The sequence below is a fragment of the Terrapene carolina genome, unplaced genomic scaffold (assembly GCF_002925995.2).
Source record: "Terrapene carolina triunguis isolate 2854851 unplaced genomic scaffold, T_m_triunguis-2.0 Scaffold428, whole genome shotgun sequence".
NCBI lineage: Eukaryota > Metazoa > Chordata > Testudines > Emydidae > Terrapene > Terrapene triunguis.
Window position 1 is genome coordinate 940494 of NW_020664779.1, and position 17642 is coordinate 958135.

The following is a 17642-nucleotide window of genomic DNA, read 5'->3' on the forward strand; positions in this document are numbered from 1 at the left end:
TTATACTAGTGGCTTTCAACCCTTTTCATACCATGAACCCATATTAGAACAGAAAAATGTTCTGAACCTCCCAGCCAAGTACCCATTAAGAAAGGGAAGGGAGTTCATTAATTAATGAACATAAAGCACTTTGAAGTCAATGGGACTGTTCGGGTGCTTAGAGTCATGCACGTGACTGTGTTTTGCTGGATCAGTGCCTAAGGGTATGTCTACACTACGAAATTAGGTCGATTTAATAGAAGTCGATTTTTTAGAAATTGATTAGATACAGTCGATTGTGTGTGTCCCCACTAAGCGCATTAAGTCGGCAGTGTGCGTCCACAGTACCAAAGCTAGCGTCAACTTTTGGAGCGTTGCACTGTGGTAGCTATCCCACAGTTCCCGCAGTCTCCGCCGCCCATTGGAATTCTGGGTTGAGCTCCCAGTGCCTGATGGGGCAAAAACATTGTTGCGGGTGGTTCTGGGTACATGTCGTCAGGCCCCCCTCCCTCCCTCCGTGAAAGCAACGGCAAAAAATTGTTTCTCGCCTTTTTTCCTGAGTTACCCATGCAGACGACATACCACGGGCAAGCATGGAGCCCGCTCAGCTCACTGTCACCCTATGTCTCCTGGGTGCTGCTAGCAGACGTGGTACTGCAGTGCTACACAGCAGCATCCCCTTGCCTTGCCTTGCCTTGCCGACGGCAGACGGTACAATATGACTGCTAGCCATCATTGTCGTCCTGTGGGTGCTCCTGGCCAGCCTCGGTGAGGTCGGTCGGGGGCACCTGGACAAAAATGGGAATGACTCCAGGTCATTCTCTTCTTTAAGTTTCGTCTAATGGAGATCAGTCCTGCCTGGAATATCATGCCAGCTGGAGGCTTCTGCCTCAGGCTGCTCTCCCAGCTGGCAGCACCGCGCGGTCGCACCTACCCCAGCCTACCCCTTGCTCCCATGGCTCATGAAGCCTGGACAGTAGTAAGGAGCAGTTCAACTATAGGCTGAGCAAGTGCAGAATGGTGGTAGAATGTGCCTTTGGACATTTACAAGCTCGCAGGTGCAGTTTACTGACTCAGTTAGACCTCAGCGAAACCAATATTCCCATTGTTATTACTGCTTGCTGTGTGCTCCACAATATCTGTGAGAGTAAGGGGGAGACATTTATGGCAGGGTGCGAGGTTGAAGCAAATCGCCTGGCTGCTGATTACGTGCAGCCAGACAGCAGGGCGGTTAGAAGAGCACAGCAGGGCGCGCTGTGCCTCAGAGAAGCTTTGAAAACCAGTTTCATCACTGTCCAGGCTATGGTGTGAAAGTTCTGTTTGTTTCTCCTTGACGAAAACCCGCCCCCTTGGTTCACTCTACTTCCCTGTAAGCCAACCGCCCTCCCCTCCCCCCTTTGATCTCCACTTGCAGAGGCAATAAAGTCATTGTTGTTTCAAATTCATGCATTCTTTATTAATTCGTCACACAAATGGGGGGATAACTGCCAAGGTAGCCCAGGAGGGATGGGGAGGAGGGAAGCACAGGGGTGGGGTAGTTGTAGGGGCACCCCCTAGAATGGCATGCAGCTCATCATAGAAGCAGCATGTCTGGGGCTCTGACTCGGAGCGGCCGTTTGCCTCTCTGGTTCTTCGGTAGGCTTCACGCGCCACTGCTGCGGGTCCCTGTTATAACTGCTGTCCTTCATGCCCTTGGAGATTTTTTCAAATATTTCGGCATTTTGTCTTTTGGAACAGAGTTCAGATAGCATGGATTCGTCTCCCCATACAGCAATCGGATGCAGTACCTCCCGTTTGGTCCATGCTGGAGCTCTTTTGCGATTCTGGGACTCCATGGTCACCTGTGCTGATGAGCTCTGCATGGTCACCTGTGCTGATCAGCGCATTACGCTGGCCAAACAGGAAATGAAATTCAAAAGTTCGCGGAGCTTTTCCTGTCTACTGGCCAGTGCATCTGAGGGCATGTCTTCACTACCCACCGATCCGGCGGGTAGCAATCGGTCTATCGGGGATCGACTTACCGCGTCTAGTGAAGACGCGGTAAAATCGATCCCTGATCGCTCTGCCGTCGACTCCGGAAATCCACCTCGGCAAGAGGCGGCAGCGGAGTCGGCGGCAGCGGTCGACTTTCCCGCGTCCTCACCGCCAGGTAAGCCGACCTAAGATACGCAACTTCAGCTACGGTATTCACGTAGCTGAAGTTGCGTATCTTAGGTCGGACCCCCGCTGTAGTGTAGACCCAGCCTTAGTTGAGAGCTCTGTCCAGAGCGGTCACAATGGAGCACTCTGGGATACCTCCCGGAGGCCAACACCATCTAATTGCATCTACACTACCTCAAATTCGACCCAGCAGGGTCGATTTCAGCACTAATCCCCTCGTCGGGGAGGAGTACAGAAATCGATTTTAAGAGCCCTTTAAGTCGACAAAAATGCCTTCGTCATGTGGACGGGTGCAGAGTTAAATCGATCTAACACTGCTAAATTTGACCTAAACTCGTAGTGTAGACCAGGGCTATGACTTTCCTGCAAAATATAACTAGGGGGAAGGAAATTATCTACATGCTGTTTAGTACCAAGCAATAACGTGTGGAGTAGATGATGTGAACATTGAGCATAAGGTAATGTACTCAGCAGGATACTCTTGCACCAGACCATATCTTAATACACCACAGACTGCATGTCAGCTAGAGCTGCCTTAGACAGCCCTAACTGATGCTTAGCATCAACATTCCTCCATCTGGAAGTGCCCCGAGGAGCACAGAGACCAACCCTTACCAGTGGGTGTGTGCTCTTCTCTCACTGCAAGGGTCTCAACTGCATGTGCTGTACACTTGCATACGCCCTTTCACCCCTTTGCATTAGAGGGCATTTATCATGTGTAGGTAGCTATGTAGCTGGCACACCAAGATACCTGCAGCTTGTGGCTCTCAGCAAAGGATTTTGTTGTGAGAAACAAAGTGAGTGTAACTAACTGCCCTGCATGCAGATCACAGCAATACCTTTTACATCTCCTTTTCACAGAGGTCAGCTCCTATATTTTAACCCATATATGGCAGCATAAGGTCTTAAGAAGGGTGTGACTTGACCCTTAACTTAGCAAAACGCCTTTAGGTGTACACTAACTTTGCCTCCAAATAGAGGCATGTGATCTAACTTCCACCTTATTTGTTCTCACTGAAATCTGATCTGGTTATCATTATTAGTACAGATATATTTGCCCACTTACAGTAATTATATCTGCTTTAAAAACCTATTATAGTTCTTCATTACCAGGTCACATAATAATCCGCTTACAGCCATTTAATTTCTAGTCTAACTTATACCATCACTGAGCCAAGAAAACCATGATCGATAAAAGGATTCTTTTAAACTCAACTTTCCTGGCAACAGCTTCTGGGACAATTTTAGGGCAACTCTCTCCTTAATCTTCTCACATCTTTCTAAAGCCACTGGACACTGACCCTGCAGCAGATCCTTTGGTTAGTCTGTCAACACACATTGTGACACGCTGTGTTTTAAAGGTGTAGCTCAGATATTTTGTGGTGGAATTAATATGAACCTTTCACTGCACCCATCTTCTTTCCGTCTTGCTTTACCTGCAAGATCAGTGAACGCATTTACAGCTGATCAAATCCTGAAAATTCTCTCCTAGCCATTTCACTCAGAAATAGAACTAGTGCCTTTCACAGAATTAATACCCAGGCCTGATAGTGTCATAGCCAGGAGTTAGGAGTGTATAAAACAGCATTAAAGAATTATTCATCTGCTAAATGGGTTATTAAGTACAACTACCTCCACAATAAAGCATTACCAAGGTGTTAAAAGTGCAATGTAATTTCATTCCAACAGATGCTTATTAAATAGACTGTCCAGTAACTGTTTATGCACAATGATGTGTGTTACATCTAAGAAGGTAATAAAAACCCAAAATCAATATGAACCAGTATTTTAGGCAACCTATAAAGCTGTTTGCTACAGTGCGCATATTGCAATGGCATCATTGTCACCTGTATCAATCATGCTTTCTCTTTGAACAGAAATTCCCTGTGGCACAGACTTTGCCAGTCTGAAAGAGGTTGAGTAGTGCCTTGCTCTGCAAGAACTCTCATTGAGATAAAAAGGAGTAAGTGAGCAAGGCTGGCAAGACCTGACCGTATTATGTCACTAGAAAGTTAAAGAATATAAAGATTAGGAACTGGAAAAGGAGTGGATACATTGATAACACTGCCAGTAGCAACACATATAAACAAAGATTTGTTTTACGAACCCAGCATAACCCAGAACACTAAAAGCATCACAGGCAAATAATAGTAATGCTGGAGCACTCAAGCCGAGGAGTTTTTCACTTTAAACTCAAAAGCTAGCTTTACAAGTTTTTATATCTACATTCCTCGCATTCACTGTTCATCTGTAGTTTTAAAATGCATCTCGAGTCATTTAACTTTTTTTTAATTTGTATTTCTTCAAAGGCACTCAAATAGTATTATCGACAGGTCTCTGTCACTCTAGAGAGGAGTAAATATTTTTGTACAAAAATAACATCTGAAAAAGTAGGCAGCAAATCTGATTGAGATCGGGCAAATGTTTTCAAAGAAACTTGCCATAAGAAATTGTGACTTGACATAAGAACAAGCACAGTATGTTGTTCTTCTGCAGTATGAACTAAAGATCATAGATGGGAAAATAAAGCCTCTTGTACCACATTATGACAGAACTGAAGGATTTTGGAAATTATTCAATCAGGTTCTCCAGTAAATAAATTGCTCCCAAGAATGAAATGGGAAATAATAGTCCTATAAAAAGACAGCACTAGACACACCACACTTAAAATGAACTATTTATTGAAAGTAACTCAAGGCCTCGAGATAGTACAGTCTCTGATCAGATTACTTACATTTTATTCTAGAAATAATTAGAAGACGACCGATGTTTCATCCACCTTGATGATTCCGGTTATCTGATGGTTTTTACAGCAGACGTGCCCACTGCTTTTTCAGTGACACCTCTTAGGAGCCGAGCCCACAGTGTCTCTCCTTATTCATGAGAAGTAAGGAGGATGCCACTCACATCACATTTTACCTATCTCCAGCAGGACGACAGGAGTTGGCTTTCTCTCTGAGGACGTCAGATGGCATTCTCATGCATACGAATCATCTACAGCGGGCTCACTTTTGATAGACAAAAACTACTTTCCATTAGCTAAACTACAACAATAGAAGCATACTGAAAAGTCCAAGAGTAATCACGCTGCAAACTAGCATTGCTAAACTGCTGCACACAAGCGTAAATCTCAGCTTCAATAGTAAAGACTAAACTGACTTTTCCTAAGGTTGTCTGTTATCTCTCCTGATCTTGTTCAAGAAGAATATTAGTGTCTCTGGTCTCTAGCACCGCATGTGACACCCTGCTGAGGGCAAATTTGTCAGCATACAGAGAGTCTAACACAATGATTCTCTTGGAAGGTTTGTAAATACAAAATGGGTTGACTTCTTTTTTTCTATATTCATTCTGGGAGAAATTCTAGTCCCCGTGAAGACAATGGGAGTTTTGCCATTGACTTCATTGGTGACAGAATTTCACCCTCTGACTTTTCAGTAAAACACATTTATTTTCTCCCTTCCCGTACTTGGTGTTCGGATATTTCCTACAAAGCTCCACTAGCTCTGAAACTGTTTATTGTCTCTCTCTTATTGCAAAGCCCCTGTGTAATTATCGTATGAACCTCTCCTTCTCCTCCCAACCCCACGTCCACTTATATATTTTGAAGCAAATCCATACAAAGTACTGAACAAAATAACTCATGTCCTTCCCCATACCACAACCTCCACTGAGTTCTGTCCTACATCCCCTGCCAGTACCTTGAGCACATCCCTTGACGGCTTTTGATTATGGTGCCACATTTTCTACAGTGGGCTTTTAGCCACCCATTTAACTGAACCAGCAAAACCCCCTAGGGTAGACATAATTTACACTGCTGCTGGGCAGTTTGTGGCTTACCTCTATGCTAGGGATATGGACTAGCAGATCTACACTCATGGGTAAGAGTCCAGTTTAGACAAGACCTTAAGGTCTAAGCCATAGGAGGCTCATTAGCTTCCCTTGGTTACTAAGTAGTGTTGGTAAAACAGGATCCTGAAGCATAAATGGCATTCAGCTGAATCTTTACACTTCCGAGTGTTGAATGATTTTTCTACCAAATCAGGAAGTACTAGATGTGTTAGCCCTCAGCAATGAAAAACATTAACCATTCTCCTTTACAAATACAGAAACTAAGACTCATAATACAGATAAATCAACAAAGACTTCGATCACGACAAGCCATTAGCCAGTTCAATGATTTAATCTCACGCAGATTAAATATGGGCAGCGGGATGGGGGCGCGTCCTTTGGGGATGTTCAATGACTGATCACATAAGGTGCAGTCCTTTCTTGGGCAAAATTTCCACTGCAGTCAATGTTACCGAGCATTTGGATTTCAACTTGGGTTTCCACTTTATTTTTAGCTTTGAGATTTGACACGTGTCTTAAGTATTTAGAGTGAGAAATTAAGCTATTGATTTAGCTAACTCTGGCCCATCTAGCAGTGTGTCATCTCTTTTAGAAACACAGTTGAATGTGGTCAACTAACACACAGTATTCATAAATCCCACCCAAAGTGGTTTCCCTGTAGGAGCACTTGGCTTTACTTGACGCACTGTACACCATTTCAGAAATGGCCCATAATGGTCAATATTTAATGTGTAATCACACTAAAAACTGTATTTTAAATGTCTCTCTCCTGTCTTTATGTGGACACTTTGCTTTAAACTAACCATTCATTACAAATCCAAAGAGATGAGATTTTAGCCTCTCATTTCTAATTATAAGCTACACCGGACAGTTTAAATTGCAGTTATAACAAAGACAAAAGTCACAAATAAAAAAAAACAGCTCCATACATTATCCTTGTAACTGAGGGACACAATGTGCCTCATTTTTGCCAGAGAAGATGGCTTTGACTGAAGCGATTTCCAGCACACCGGCTCCCACAGTTCAGAAAAGAGGATGCTAATTCACAATACAGTTGTGGGTTTCAATTCTTTCGTCTTGAAGACAGCAAGGTTTTAAAAAACAGGTAAATTATGCGTGAGCCTTTATAACAATAAAGCAAAATTTACAATGGAAAATTATTTTCCTTTGAACCTCTTAAAAGATCTGAACATTAGGATGGCCATTAAAGTCAGCATGCCCACAAGTAGAATTGAAATTTAATGACAGCTAATAAGTGGCAATTAACTTAAAAGAAAAGCTAGAGGCACCCTCCAGTGTACCCCATCTATTCCTACAGGCAGAAAAGGGAAGCTACAGTACCTTCTACAAGGTATCTGCTCATTCAAACAGCGCTCTGTGGTGCCAATTCCCATGTGTACAGTTGTTTCCAAACACTATACATGTATTTTGTACATGTGAAAAACAGCATAAAAATAAGTTGTAGCACAGTGGAGCAAACTGACTACAGCTGCTTCCATAGATGTGAAAGTGAACCCAGAATGTCAATACCAAGCTTAAAAACATGACAGACTTTGCACAGACACTTATTCTTCATAATAACGCTCCCCCACAGTGAATTGTATCCTAGTTACACTAATCCGTTTCTCGCTCTTCCTTTAACCATACTTCATTTGTACTATATTCTAGACCTTATAAAACAAAGTATTTTTCATGTCTTTGATCATCATGTAAAGCCAAACCCTGTTGGCCAATATGCTTGGCAAGAATTCTGTTACTTTTATCTTCTTCACTGAAACTTAATGATCTCATAAAGCTTCCACTGTAAATTAAACAATCTCATCAAAGCATCTGCTAAATGTTTATTATAACACATGATGTACCGAGGCAAAATTTGTACCAGGAGTCAGCAAATGATGCATGCCCCCATCAACTAGCAAACACAACAGCAATAAACAGCAGTTTTTCATAGTAATTAACAGAAGACCAAACCAGAAACAGCTGCCTAGGTTATTTAAAAGCTTGTTAGTTACAGATTTGCACAATTATTTATATCAGAATAAAGGTGTAAAATATTTTGCATCTTTAAGATTTCTCTTGTCTCTTAGTTTCCAGGGAAATTCTCTGTAGTTAATATTCCAGGTAAGGCAACCCCAACCTCTTACAGCCACTGTGTAAGTGCATAGAAGCAAAACAGTCTTTTAACATTACAGTGCAGTTCTGTAGCAATATGTCCCAGTTGTCCATCAACAGAGTCCCTTTTGACTGTGACTGACATATTAACTCTCATACTTCCTCACAGGGAAATGAGCAAAAGCCAAAATCAGTATCAAAGAAAATGAGCTTCCCACTACAACTCTGGTAATTTGCAGAAAACGAGAGAGAAGCTCACAAAACCAAATTAAAATATGATAAAAATACAATAAACTCATTGATTTCAAGCATCATAAAGGCAATAAGCTCAGAATCAACCTAGGAGAGAGATATTTGTTTGTATTCTCTAGAGGTGCAGGGCATTTTGCTTTGCTAACTAAATACTTCAATCTTAGTAATTATTAAGAGATCATTCACATAAAAGAAATCGCAGTACACAGTAAGGTGGGGAAGCTAGTGGCATAGCAGAGCTAAAAATCGAGGAAACTTTCTCATCTGGAACACACCAGGTCTCTATCCACCCAGTATTCAAGTAAAGGGCACTTTATTTTACCCTCACCTGGACCCCTGGTCTTCCTCTTTGGTGCTGCTGCCATCAATGGCTGCCTTAGCCCCAGGCAGCCTCTTAAAGGGCCCTGCACTGCATACATTTCTGACCCATCAGCCAGAGCACCATTGTGATTTCCATGTCTTGGTGATCTACCATACCATCCAACAGTGTCATCAGAGGAGCTTGGCAGACATTACGTTTCATTACGTTGGAGGACCTGTGCTGGACACAGGGAGGATGACAGAGTAAGAGGTAAAGGGACAGGACAGAAAGTCGGGGAGGAAAAAAGAAGGAGGGTTGAGGGAGAAAGTAGCAGAGAGTCTCATTTCCTCGCCAATGTCTGTTTTGTCTGGCCAGGCAGCAGGAGCAGAGCCAGATCTGTGGGATCCGCTGTCCCAGATGAACTGGAAAGTAGCCCTGTCTGCAGAGACCCATACAAACAAACAATATGTACCTGCCCAGGTAACAGTGCATTCTGCCTTTAGAGCACATCCAGCCCTGAGGAGGTCCGTCTGCTGACTGGGGCTGCACAACACTTGACCCCTCCTGGGAGGCCCAGCCCCCCGTTCGCACCTAGGAGCAGAGGCATGGGCGCTGGGCTGGAGTGCACTTCATTAATACTCCCTGGGCACTGCTGGCATACGCTCCGCTTTGCAAAGCCGCCACAAGCCCCCACCCAAGGGAGCGGTGCTTTTGCTCCCCTGACCCCCGAACTAGCTAAGCATCTGCAACACTAGAGATGGGCTCCCACGGCCAGAGCCAGACCCGGCTTTCACACCCTTCTATAGTGGCCGGGACGAGGGGGTGCTGGGATTCTCCAAACTTCAGATGCAGGTCGGAGGGGGGGGGGTTGTACACCCCTCCACCCCTCCCCAGAGCTCAGGGGTGTTTGGATCCAGCGTTGTGGTTTGGCCCCATTTCTAATCAACACACGCGTGCAGAAGGCGCAGCTATAGCTCGGCGGAGCTGGGAGCAACGTCCCTGCCGCCCACACCCAGCAGCCTCCTCCCTGTGGGGCCGGCCCCGGGGACTCCCTCGGGACCGGCTGCAACTCACACAGCGGGGCTCGCGGCTGCTGCTGCAGCAGCAGCTGGGGCCAGGTCCAGCCGAGCCCGCTGCAGAAGGGGCGTCCCCGGAGCCTCCCCGCCCGGGCCGAGGCGCTCTGAAGCGGCGATCGCCCAGCGGGGGGAATCCCCACGAATCCCCATCACAGCTGCTGACAAGCCGCGGCTCTAGTTCGGCTGATGTTCCGGCGCCCTCTAGCGACCAGCCTGTGTAGCGGCGTCTATTGATGCCCCCAGCCTGCGTTCCCACCTGGATTCTGCTCCCTGCCTTACTCCTCTTCCTGGTACCCGAGTCCGACAAACAACGCCCCTTCCATTTGTCATTACCCCTCCATTTCCTGCCACAGCAGTTTGCTCCTGTCTGCACTCAGCTCTTCCAGCAGAACAGCCTGGTTCAAATGGGGGAGTTTTAGGTGAAACTTGATCTAAGTTCCAGCCTGATAATTATATATATTGTCTTTTACTTCTCATTTTTACCTGCTTGAGCCTTCCTTTGTGAGACTGTAAAAAAGACCGGTTATTATTTTGGGGCCCTTTTTGTGTATATATACACACACATTATTTAAACAACCGTTTCAGAGGTAGATGTAGCTAACCTTTCAAAGCTGACAGCATATGCAGAATCACTGTTCCATTATATAAATTTGAATAGGATGAATCAAGTTAACAAGCTGACAGGTCACACAATGATACAATAAATTTTTTATCTGATTCATCATACTTATTTTAAGGCTATGTCTATAACCAAACTAACAGCACGCAATGTAACAAAAAGTATACATTCCAACTAAACTGAAACAATCCCTTCAAGCAAGCAATAAACTATAGCCCCCTAAATCAGGTTCACTTGCTTGTGTGTGATCTTTCAAATATAAAGGGTGAAATCTTTTCACTATTGAAGTCAATGGGAGTTTTGCCACTGACTTCACTCAGGCCAGGATTTCACCCAATAGATCACCTCAGGCAGAGAAAGTGAGAAATTGTGGTTAGATTTTATGCTATAAAATTTTAATTTGGTCACTTACTGAATTGTGTTTCTGTGTTCTGGTGTTCAAATTCCATTTTTGCGGTTTAGGTCAGTGGTTCTCAACCCTTGGTATGCACACCCCATGGGGATACATCAACTCATCTAGATAGATACCTAGTTTTACAACAGGCTACATAAAAAACACCACCAAAGTCAGTTCAAACTAAAATTTTATAAAGACAGTGACTTGTTTATACTGCTCTATACACTGAAATGTAAGTACAATATTTATATTCCAATTTATTTAATTTATAATTATATGATAAAAATGAGAAAGTAAGCAATTTTTCAGTAATGTTCTGTGACACTTTTGTATTTTTATGTCTGATTTTGTAAACAAGTAGTTTAAGTGGGGTGAAACTTGGGGTACGCAAGACAAATCAGACCCCTGAAATGGGTACAGTAGTATGAAAAGGTTGGAAGCTACTGGTTTAGTTTGTCACCAAAATCCCCTAATAAAATACTTTCCAGCCTTATGGTACAGTTGACTTTAATGCCATATATATTTTATATAAAGCCTAGTCTATACACACACATATAATGTAAGGGCGCCTATGACTCTGATTCAACCACGCATTTAGGCTTGAGCTCATCCCTCATCAGGACAGCACTTGAGCATGTGCTTAATTATAAGTATGTTCTTAACACTCACTAAAGTCATTGTAGATTTTCAAAGGCACCTACCTCCCACTGAAAGTCAGACTTGAGCACTTGCTTAACTGCTGTCCTGAATTGGGGTACTTTCCTGAATCAGGGCTAAAAAAGAAAGCACTACGCACTCAGTAGTTTTTGTACGATTGTAGAATAGCGCTATTTATTTTACCTGTTTGTGATAGGCATGTGACTCTTGAGTGACAGACTAGAGGGAAAGCTAGTAGTTAATGTGTCAGGTCACCTAAAGCCTAGTCTATACCGCAAAAATAACCCATTGTTGACAACTGGTGTCAGGAATGGATGCAGCTGAATTGATACTGAACGTTTTAGCAGTAAGTGTAGACAAGGATGCACTGCACGCAGCACCATTTGAGTAGCAGTAGTTAAAACCTTCTCAGAGCTGCACCCGTTGTCAGCAATGGGTACGTTTCGTTGTGAAGACAAGCCTGTAAAGAATTACATTATTTTAATTCACACTTTAAAGCTGTGCATTACATTTTTCAGTGCAAAAAATACAATAACACAATATGGTTGAGAGTGTCAAGACACAAAATTAAGAAAATCAGTTATGGTTCCCACAGCAACCATAACATAGCTCTTTGTACATATGTTATCCCCCTTTTTTGTGTTTTTAAACTTCATATTTGCTTGGAGCTGCCTAGGTGGTGCAGCGTATCAGATTATACGCTGTTAAATTCTATGCCTTCATATTTATGTGAAGTATTACTGGGTAATGGTTGCCTTGGAAACCATAACTTGGAATACTCTGATTTTTATGCATTCAAATTCTCAACCCTACCATTGCATTAATATAGTGGACTTTCTCTTCTGCATCTGCTTGTTGCTTGAAGTGTGAAAAGAACTAGACAAAGGAAAATTGTGACAGCCCATTCAAATAACTGCACGTATTTTTATTGGAATATACTATGAGACACTCAAATACAGACACAAATGTATATGTCTGTCAGAGAGAGCAGTCAAATACAAGACATAATGGTATATAATGGAAACGCCTAGGGAACCTTAACATTGTGTGCTAACTATTATGTACTATACCTAGAAATACATAAGGTCATGTTTATTTTATTGTGGGATACCCACGATGTAGTTACAGATGTGTGATGCAATCAGGTGAATTTACATTTGCCTGTATATATCTGGAGCACCACACCTTGGAAAACTGTTAAAAGTTAGTCAAAATATGTCTAGGCTATGATTTTCTGCATTTGAATGCCTGATTGTCATTAATGCATTAATCTTGCAAATAGGTGAATTTTACAATGTGGTAAATTTGACCTCCTACTTCAGACCAATTTCTGCCCTCAATCATGCAGATTGATAGCCTTTGTAATTTTATACCAGCTAATTGAATTGCAAATGCTATTTATGTTCATATTAATCATCTCTTTTGGAATTTTACACGTCTCTTTTCCTAAATAAATTAGATAGTTGAGTTTGAATTTAGTTAATAAACACACTGCCCTCTACGGCCCTGATTCAGGAAAGCACTTACCATAGAGCCATCCCTATTCAGTACAAGAGTAAAGGGACTCCAGCATCCAAATCCCCCCCATTGCTCTGAAGATCTCAAACCTCATGTGTGTGTGCGCATGATGTGATTTTCAAATGCAAATACCTTTGTTGGACCAGATTCTTAGCTAGTATAAATCAGCATTGCTCCACTGGAGTTCATGGAGCTACACCAACATGTACCAGCTCAGATGCAGTATCTGCTCCACTATTTCTTAATGGAAATTGCTTCCCATTTTTCAAAGACACCTGCCTTCAGGCAACGTTATTGTCTTTTTGTGGTAAGGTAAGTTTTATAATAAACGGGCTTTGGGTTTCGTGATGTGGGGTCTAAGGGCCTTTTCACACTTGAAGAGTGGCTAAATTGAATTTACACAGACTTCCCCCCCAAAATTCCCATGAGCCAACATCAAAATTGAGAAATGTCAGTCCAAAAGGTGTTCCCCTTCCCCAAAAAGTGAGTTCCATAGTAAAGGGGCTTACACTGAAAGTATCTCTTCAAGCGAAGGTTGCTGCTGTGCTGCTACTATACTAAACATGGGCAAGATTGATTTATTTATTTTACTTTTTCAGCATTTTAAAATCAAAACCAAACTATTTTTACAGCCACAGGCTTTGAAGCTGGGCAAGTGGCTCTGATGGGCTGTGAAGCTTGTTGGACTCCATCTGCGTATGTTCACTGTCAGGTATTCTAGCAATAGCCCCAGAAAAGATGAAGTCATAAACTGGCGGAGCGTTTCTTGGATATGTGCTAGCGTGAAGGCTTTTCTACACTATGAAGTAACGTTTTGGCGATAATACAACTATGTAAGTAACATCAGTCCTGTTTAAACATCCACAAAGCTCTTTGGGGCAGGGACCATCTTTTGGTCCTGTGTTTGTACAGTGCCTAGCAAAGTAAGGTCCTGGTTCATAACTAGGACACCTAGGCACAACTGCAATACAAATAATGACAATAATAATATACATTTCAATATCTGAATCAGTGCCTTTTTCTTAGGCTTTTATACTGCTACTCGTCACTGTTTTATCTGAGCATGTCTCTCTCAATCAATACCCCCACCAACACCATCTCTTCTTCCACTTAACTAACAAACTTTTGTGTTCTCTCTGACAGTCGCTAGTACATTTATGTCTCTGATTTATTTGTCTGATTCTTTAAGAAGTGAGCACCTAAATGAATTCTACTTTGCAGCAGCTCAGCTGGAAACATGAAAAGAGGACCAGATGCAAAGTTATCTAAATCAATTGCACACACAAAGCCAATTGTGTAACAAAGAGGCACTATTCTGCAGTCCTTAATCAGCCAAAACTCCCTATTGAAGTCAACAGGGCTGATTAAGGGCTTCAAGATCAAGTCCCATTTCTCTCTCTTTTAATGAAAAGGTTTATTTTGAGCTCTGAAAACATCAGATTATATGAACTAAGCAAATCCAAAACTCACACTGTAATGAGAACTGAACTTTGCTTTATGCTTAATCTACCATATGCAAAAATTAATCACATTAGTGCTCTCCCTTATGTAGAATACCAAATAAATAATTAAATCTTGTCTGGAAAAATTTAACAAATAATGTGTGTTCTCTAGTTGAAAGTTTTAAAGCAAATGTGGAATTGACAGTGGAAGATGTATGGCCCTTCAAATATACTGAATTGATCTCACACTATTATATCTACCAGGCGCTTTTAGAAGATTAAAGAGAAAACTCCCTCAACTCTTTTCTTTCTTGAAGTTGACTTTGAAAACAGCACTCACACCCCTGCAACTCAGCACACAGCTTCCAATTACAGAAACTAATCCAAAAGGAAGTTGCATGAGCTAAAACTACAAGAATTAAGAAACAATCTCGTGAACAAAAACATTAAAGTACCAAATTCTTTCCCCTCAGTTACTTTGGTAAGTTTAATTGAATTGCCCTGTTGTAAGTGAAGGAAAAGTTTGCACTAAGGAAATAAAGAATTCTGATTAGCTGACACTAAGGATTTTGTTATTCAAAAATACATTAATATTTTCAAGTTAACAGACAATGATTTGGAGTTGCTTGTACGAACAGCAAGAAAAACTCATCTGACACTTTTCATAATTCTAATTTCCAGCCTCATATAAGGATGGGGGATGGAACGTGTGTGTTGATCATCCTGCTGTACCAGTGCTGCTGCTATTAAGCATATGCATCATGTCTTCTATGCAACTCATTATCTACGTATGAGCCATTTCTGGTAGCACTATTTTATTCTATTATGGGCCATCATTCTGCATGCTGAGACATTTTAGCTGTACCTCATCAGGAACTCCAGCACCAATTCAGGCAGGTAAGAGAGGCACCAAAGACCCACAAATAGAGAGAAAGAAAGAGACGCCGCTTCTCTATGAAATGTACCTAGCTAAATAAAGGGGGGTGGGGGGCGTGAGAGGATAATCAAACAAATATTGACATTCTTCAGGAACAGCAATAAACTTTTGCCTTAGGACCCAAAAGTCCTTGTGTGTTTTGCCCTGTAATATCATCTGGCTGAGCCAGGGTTTAATTTTCCAACCCAAGACACACTGTTATTGCTCTCCAAATATTTCCAGCATTTGTAGAGTGAATCTTCAATATTATTTAACAAACTGCTGCTGGGTTGTTCTCTGGGGAGCCCCCTTTCCGCTTCATTTTAGGCATTTGCCATCCAGCCGGCTGCATAGGAGGAGTTGGGGATAAACACACACGAGCACACAGAGAATATCGATCCAGTTCATCATAGAAACGAGCACACTCGCTGAAATATTAATCTGTACTCAACTGTAAAAATAACAGCGAGAGCCAAGTTAGCATCGTGCACTTCAGCACGATGGATCAAATTACGTTCATTTCTCTTCAGATCAAGCTAGCAAATAGTTATATATATATATATATATATATATATATGCTGGAAAGGCTATGCCTAGGAGATCCACAACAGTAACACTGCATGGGAAATCAGAGTGACAAGAGGTCCCACCTGGAAAAGCCAGCGCGTAGGTCATTTACAAGCTCAGGTTATAGATTGCTAGTTAGCACCACTCAGCCGTTATCCCCAGCTGGGGAGAAAGGGAGAAGAAATTGACTAAAGTTTCTTTTCCTTAAGTGTAACCACATATTTTGGAGAAAGTTAGAGCCCCAGAGCCGCTGGGACAGACGCTTCTCTCAGCAGCCAGCGCATCACCTACCTGTGCAAGTGATCGGGAGCAAAGGGCTGGTCCCAGATTCTTGTGGAGCGGGGTGAGGGTGTCCCTGTTTGTTCTTTAAATTCTGGCTCCTGGGCTTGGCTGGTTTAGAGAGAGGAGATTGTGGAGGTGCTGCTCTGAGGGCAGGAGCTTGATCCCTCCGGAAAAGCCGGCTCCATCCTCAGGGCATCGGGAAAGCTGGGGGTTGGAGCACCGATGGCCGCTGCGAGGCGAGGTGGGAGGTGTGGCGCTGGGAAACAGCAGCTTCACACAATGAGAGATTTCCACCTTCTGAGCAGCCCGGGCGTCTTGCTCTGGAGGCAGATGCTGGGCTGAGAACCCTACTCAAGCGCCCCCTGGTGGTTCCGGCTAGCACAGCATCACCCCAAGCAAGGTAATTCCCTTCACATGACTTAAAGCTCTCTCTTTCCCTCCGGCAACTTCTCAGTCCACAAAGCCCACGGCTTCCACGGGCGCATTTGGCAATACTGTATATGTACATTCAGTTAAAGCTCTTCCAAGTGCAGCCTGTAAATCGCCACGGTCTAAGTACAGTTAAATACCTGGAAAGAAAAAAAAAGAAGTGATTATTCAAGTTCCTAACCAAGATCGATCAAATATCAGTGCCAGCCACAGCTTCAGTCACATGCATACGGTACAAACTCCTGCCTCCTTCAGCACTAGAATCCGGATACACAGTTTGCACCTACAGAGGGAACCTCTATTTCCAGAGTCCAATAGGTTGTGCAAAACTCGCCTGCTGCTGCTGGTCAAAGTCAGAAATACAAACCTTCCCCCTTAAAAGAAAGATACTGTGAGGGTGTTAGGGTCTCCTCCACCCCTAAAACTGACAGCTGTGTTGGAAGTTTTAAGATATCTGCAGCTTCAGCACGTTCTCCCTGACGCTCGGTGGAGGAAGAAATTAACCACCCTAACCCTACCCGCATCTTTCCAAAGGACTGATTCAGCCAGAACAGTTTGCAAAGCAAACACATAAAACTCACTGTACATAATCTCCTAGTAGCCTATCAAAAGCAGTGGAATTGAAGACAGAGTCTGTGTATGTTAACGTCTCCAGATGCACAGACTGAGAATCCTGACACACATGAGACAGTCTAAATACCAGAGGGAACAGAAGACACTGCTCACTTAAAATGATGGCACTGCACTAGCAACACCATAGGTCAGGGAAGGGTGGGTACTTTCAACCTGCAATAACTTGGGGGGAGCGGGGAGGAATAGCAACCTTTTATTATACATGTTTTTTCCCACCCACACTCTGCAGCTCCATGTACACATGCTGCGCTGTATGAACAATTACAGCTGAATCTGAAGCATGGTGTTCAGATCCCCATCTGAACTTTTTCAAAGCACTGGAGTGTTCAGATCTGGGTTTCAGTTTGGGCCTACCTCTAACAAAATTCCCACTCACATCTCTAAAAAGGAAAGCAAAGCCTAGGGTGGCAAAGGCCCCAATTTGGCAAGGTCCTTAAAGAACATACCTCACTT

The 17642-nt window shown here is 43.0% G+C and overlaps 1 protein-coding gene across 1 annotated transcript in view; it reads right to left on the bottom strand.

Moving 5' to 3' along the window:
• CPNE4 (copine 4) overlaps positions 1–16399 on the bottom strand; it is a 335404-nt gene extending 319005 nt beyond the window's left edge. The window contains exon 1 of the mRNA XM_026658337.1: positions 16137–16399. The gene's annotated coding sequence lies outside the window, so the exon portion shown is untranslated. The remainder of the gene's footprint in view (positions 1–16136) is intronic.
• Positions 16400–17642: the final 1243 nt, after the last annotated feature.